Below are 6,740 nucleotides of genomic sequence, written 5' to 3'. Positions count from 1 at the left end.
GCCCGCGTACCAAAAAAAAAAAAAAAAAAAAAAGATAACCAACAAGGACCTACTGTATAGCACAAGGAACTATATTCAATATCTTCTAATAATCTATAATGGAAAAGAAACTGAAAAAATATATAAATATATATAAAAATACATATACATACATACATATATATATATCCCAGATTGAATTAAAGTAATCTGTCTTCCAGAAGCAAAAGTCAATCCCCTTGGAGATAGATCATATCACCCAGACTCTTAAATAATCTCTATGATTTTTTTTTTTTTATCTTTTTTTGCGGTATGCGGGCCTCTCACTGTTGTGGCCTCTCCTGTTGCAGACCACAAGCTCCGGACGCGCAGGCTCAGCGGCCATGGCTCACGGGCCCAGTCGCTCCGCGGCATGTGGGATCTTCCCGGACTGGGGCACAAACCTGTGTCCCCTGCATCGGCAGGCGGACTCTCAACCACTGCGCCACCAGGGAAGCCCCCCTCTCTATGAGATTTTGATACAAAATATCCTGTAGTCAAGAAAAAAAAAAAAAAGCATACCAAGAGGCAAGATTAAATGACTAGACACTAAAAGAAATATAGATAATAAAAACAATCTAGTAGAAATCCAGTTAGTGGAGTTACTAAACATGTATGTTAAAATAACTTTAATTAAAATATTAAAAACAATTAGTATCAATGTAAAATTTTTCTCCAACAGTTTTATTATAAAAAGGAAAAAATGGATATTCCAGGTCCAAACCATAAAATAATTAAAATTAGGAACCCTATAGATGCCTTTAATAGTGGATCAGGTAAGCTAAAGGAAAGATTAGTGTGATAGAAAATGGGCCAGTAAGAAATATTCAGATTGAAGCATGGGGAGAAAAATATGTACATTTCAGGAAGCACAGAAGAGACATATGTGACATCATATAAAAAGCATAGCATATGTGTAACTGGAGTCCCAGAAGTAGAACAGGAAGGGAAGGAGGAAGAAACACTATTTGAAGAGATAATAACTAAGGTAACAAATATAAAGCCACACATTTAACTAGTCCTATGAATCAAACCAGTATTAAGACAATAAGATCTACATCTGAAATAGCATAATAAAATTGCTGAAAACCAGAAATATAGAGAAAAAGGCAAAATGGAGAGAAGACCAGAATTTTATGTAATAAAACCCTGGCAGTAAGTTTCCTTCTTTTTTTTTCTGATATCCCCAGGTCTGGACTTGAGGCAGCTTAAAACTCATATGTGGGCACCAGAGAGATCATCAGGAAAAGTGCTGTAGTTCTGGCTCAAGATGCAAAACAGGAGAATTCCAAAACTTAGAGTAGCAAAAATATTCCTGTTTTATTTTTGTTTCCTTTATTCCATTCTTTTGTGTCCCAGACTCTGGGAAATCATGCAGCTTTGATCGTGGCAGGAGTGACAGTGGCAACAGAAGGGGCCCACAGGTACCTAAAACTCTCTAACAGAAGAGGCGTGGTCCCAGGAAGGTGGGAAGAGCTAGTGGAACTGAATACGTATGGACAATTTGAATTCAATTTCTAGTTGCTTGGAGGCTGCCCCTAACTAGTGCTTGAACAGAGATAATGACTCCAAAACCTCAATGAGATTGTTCTGGAGGTACAGATGACCTACTCAAAGAGCATCGATGGTTCCTCCATGAGGAAAAAAATGAGTTGATTAAATATTTCTTGAGCCCTGACTGTGTGTGAGATGTTTCATTAGAGTTGTGGAATCAAGGTTTTAAAAAACATGGTCTTGACCCTGAAGAGTTTCCAGTCTAGTGATAACAATGAATACGTAAATATAACTGCTATATAGCAGGATTAATACAATAGTAGAGGTATGGATACACCTGCTCTGGACACACCACGGGCAGGTTGGAAATACCTCCAAGACAACTTTTAGAGACCTCTGTATTGAGATGTCTTGCTAACTCTTATCCCACGCCTCCCAACAGAATTTTAAAAACCTTAAAAACTTAATCCTCTTAACGCTATACCCTCCTCCTTCATTGAGACTACACTGCCTCAGTAGCAATAAAAAAAACGAAAAAAATTTCATAAGTAATCTGCAAAGTAAAGAGCAGTAGAAAGTTTTGCAGAGACAATTGTGTCACTAAAGTCTGAGAAAGCTGTTATTCTTGATATTATAAAGACAAAAGAGGAAGAGAGACATGATATATATAACAATTCTGGTAAAACATTTGATGCAACATTTATCAAAACGTGAATGAATTAAGATGAATTTTTAGTTGATCAGTCAGTTTTAGAAATTTTAAACCTCATCTTCCACCCTCCAAAATAAATAATGAAAAACATGGCAGTGGCAGATGAAGAAGTAATTTGCAAAATTCCATTGGGCTTGGCATTTAGTTCTATTTTTTTTAACATTGATTTTGGAAATTAAAATTTCTAGATAAAATCCAATAGAATCTATTGACAATTGTTAGAATTAACAAGAGTTCTGCAACACTATCGTAAATGCTTTTAATCTGTAAAATTGATTGCATTCTTCTACACCAGAAGCCAAAGTTAGTCAATGCAATATCAAAACATATATAATATTATAATTTTTAAAACCATAAGATCCTATGAATCACTTGTAGGAAAAAAATATAAAATTTTATTAAGAGACTTTAATAAGCAAAAAAATTGAGAGCTATACCTTAATCAAAGGTTAATGCTCTCTCAAGTTAATCTATAAATTCAATGCAACTTTAAGTTCTAATTCTAATTCTAAACTCTATATGGAAGAGCAAGCAAGAAATGTAAAAATATTACTGGAAAGAAGAACAAGGTAATAACTTACTAGCTATCAATACTTATTATGAAGCTGCAGTAATTCAGACAGTAAGGCGTTTGCATGAGGATAGACAAGTAGAATAGAGAAATGCGCACACATGTGGAAACTTGATATAAGGCAAAGATGGCATTATAGATCAATGGGAAACTATGAACTCCTTGCTAAGTGGTCCTGGAACAATTAGTTATCCATGTGGTAAAAATGTGATTGAACCCCTGTATCACATTATGCACAAAAATAAATCCCAGCTGGATTAAAGACCTAAATGTGAAAAGCAAATTCTAAATTTTGAAAAAAAATATATTTGTATTCATAAGGCAGTATTTCTTAAACACACACACAAAACTCAAGCATAAATTACCCCACTGATAAATTTGGATACATTAAGATTAAAAAATTTTTGTGCTCTTAAAGAAAATATTTTAAAAGATTAAAAATGAGTCACAAACCAAGGGGAGATATCTTACAATATATATCACAGATAAAGGTATCCTAGAAATAACTTTGTTAAAAAAAGAGAAGAAGAAAGGAAGGAAGGAGGGAAGAAAGGGGATAAGGAAGAAAGAAAGGAAGAAATGAAAATCAAATAAAAGAATGATCACAAGATATGAACTTGCACAGAGGAAACCATAATAAACAATAAAAATATGAAAATGTTCTTGCTCTCATTAGAATAAAAATATATATAATTAATCCTACAGTAAGAAAATTCTTCCCTCTTTATCAGATTCATTCATGAATGACAATACCAGGTATAGGTAAAGATGAGGAGCAACAGAACCTTATATTCTGATTTGGGAATTGAAAATTCACTCTGGAGAGAAATTTGGCAATAGCTTGTCAAGATGCAAACACCCTAAACCAAGCAACTCTACTCTTACAATACAGTCTAGAAAAAATCTTCCCTATGCAAAAGGAGAAATGTACAATCATGTACAAAGCAGCAGTGTTCTTAATAGCAAATTGTTAGAAATAATCTAAATGCCAGTTAAAAGAATGATAAATAAATTTTGATAAAATCATGCAGAGGCTTATAAAGTAGTAAAAAATGAATAAGCTAAAGCCATTCCTATCAACATGGATATATCTTACTAATAAAGAAACTCACAATCTCAGCAAATAACGTTGAGGAATAATAAAAAACAAGTTACAGAATACATTACGATGTCATTTATTTAGGTTTAAAAGCATACAAAACAAAATTGTATATTGCTGAAGGATACAAGCAAATGTATAAATGGTAAATAAATCTATGGACTGATAAGCAGCAAATAATAGTTACATCCAAGAAGAAAGGTCAGGAGTTGAGATCTGAGATGGTACATGGGGACTTTACCTATATTAGTGATGTTTTATTTATTAGGCTGGACAGCTAGTAGATGGATATTTAAGTATTCATTGTACTGAAAGTTGCTGGGCCTCTAATAAGTGAATACTATACCAATAAGTGTAGTTGCAACCTGAAGAAGGTTATGTTACAGAAGACAACTATTTGGAAATATATATCTGGCCAACAATATGTGTGTGTGTGTGAGTGTGTGTAGACACACATAGCAGAAAGAGAAAGAGAGAAATGTAAATTTGGAAGAAGTTGATAACATCTGGAGAGCAAATAAAAATAAACAGGAAAGAGTTCTGAATTTTACTGAACATTTTTCAGTTACCAAATACTATGATTTGAGTTTCCAGGAAGGACATATGGCAAAGAATTAGATTCATCTCTCCCGCAGATTGATTGTGTGATGTTTACTGATGTTCCCTGGGAAGACGATGTGATGTCTCAAACATAACTTCTGTGAGTGGATACAGTGGTTAACTTGTTTAGCTGTTTCCTTAGTGTTTGACAATTAGTAAGCTTACAATGAAAATGTGCTAAATTAATAAAGTTTTCTTTCTATACCACAGTATATTCACAAATCCACTCAATTCTGCTCAGTATAACAAGTCACATTTCATAATAAATTGGAGGTGTGATGGTGGGGATGGGATCTTGATTTTTCTTTTCAGGGATCCATTCCAGAACTCTTTTCAGGATCTGCCTTTGGTGTCTCAGTCTAACTTAACTGCCAGTTGGTATTCCAAATGTTCTAAACCAGTATTCTCAAGTGCTAGGGAGCATCAGAATCACCCAGAGGGCTTGTTAAAACACACATTGCAAGGCCCTACCCTCAACGTTTATCATTCAGTGAGACTGAAATGAAGACTGAGAAATTTGCCTTTCTAGCGAGTTCCCAGGTGATACTGATGCTGCCGGCCCTAGAACTAACTGTTCTTCGAGAATCATTGTTCTAGATATTCTGGTACTTACATACACTTTTCATAATTGTGTAAAAGGTTAAAAATAAAAGAAAACCCTGATCCTTTTTGTAATCCTATAAGTAATTCTAATGATCTCTCATGACAAAACGGGATGCTTTCATAAGCCTTTCTCCTGAGATCAGGAAACGAGAATGTCAGAGGTCTCAACAAAGATTAGTCCAGAGAATAAGGAGGAAAGAAACTTTAACCCACTCAGGTGTGACTGCAGACTTTGCCCTTGGCAGAGGGATAGGTAGGGGTGGGTCAACCTGTTCTACATAAATCCTCTGTGCAGTATTCGACGCTGTTGACCGACTGCAGCATCTCAAAACTCCCTCATACTTTAGACCCTCAGATTTCTGAACATCATACTTCCCAGGTTTCACTTCTGTTTCTCAGTTTCTTTCCTGAATTTCTTTGTCTGACTGACTCTTCTAAATGGAGATCCTACGTGTTTCCTCACCAGCCACTTTCTCATAATGTCATTGCAATTGATCTTCTCTATTGTCAAGTCCTCATTTTCCATTTGTGGAAATATATTATGCAGAAATAACTCTTAAATAAACTCTTAAATAAACTCTTAAATAACTCTGTTTCTTTGAGCTAGCCCTTTCTGTACACCTAGATTTCCAAACACCCACAGAGGTCACGTAGCATCTCAAATTGAATATAATTAAACTCATCTTTCTCCAATCTTTCTACCACACTGGTCTACTTCCCTTTCCTCCCACCCAAAACTGAATTTATTTTTCTTGAATCTCTTATCTCCTTTATATTGGGAGACAGTATGTATGGTGTTTACATGCATAGATATTGGATTGAAACTGTTGCTTGATATTAGGCAAATTAATTAATATCTTTTAGGTGCTGATCTTCTCTTCCATAATATGGAGCTAAAAATAGATTCTGCTTCATAGGTTTTTTTTTTTTTAATGATATATCAGCAGTACCAGGGAACTTGATGTAAATGCAAATTCTAACACTCTATTCTAGACCTACTGTATCAGAAACTCTAGGGTAGGGCCTGCAATCTGTTTTGACAAGCATCCAGGTGATGCTGATGCATGCTAGAGTATGAGAACCATTGATCCCAGGGAGTGATGATACTATTTACCCAGTCACCTCAGCCATAAATCTGGAAAATCTTCTTTTTTCTTTCCCACATATAGCCAAATTCTGTTGGTCATCGAGTCTCCCCAAACTAACTTAAATTTATCACTTTCTCTACTTTCAATTTCTATGTTCACTGTTGCCATAAATGCTCAAACATATTGTTGCAGTAGCTTCCTGATATCACTGACACCAGTTTTGCCATCATCTAATTCCTTCTTTACAAGGCCATGAGAGTTGGGATTTAAAAAAAAAAAAAAATCTAATCATTATTTCCTTTTTAAAAAAAATTCTTCCCTGATTTCTTATCCATTATTGGACAAAGCGAAGACTCCTTATCATAAAGTAAGTAGTCTTTCTTGACTGGCTGGAGGATAAAATTAGACCTTCCTCAACTTCTGCCGAGTCTTTCTCTTCTTCAGACCTCCCTCCTTACAGAGCCGGTGGGTCCCAGTCTTTATACAAAGTAGCAATGCCTGCAGGGAAGAGCCATGACTCTGTATTACAGGTTTGGTGTATTAGTGTGGAAAGAG

This window comes from Lipotes vexillifer, unplaced genomic scaffold, assembly GCF_000442215.2.
Source record: "Lipotes vexillifer unplaced genomic scaffold, Lipotes_vexillifer_v1.1 scaffold310, whole genome shotgun sequence".
Lineage (NCBI taxonomy): Eukaryota > Metazoa > Chordata > Mammalia > Artiodactyla > Lipotidae > Lipotes > Lipotes vexillifer.
This window is presented reverse-complemented; position numbering follows the sequence as displayed.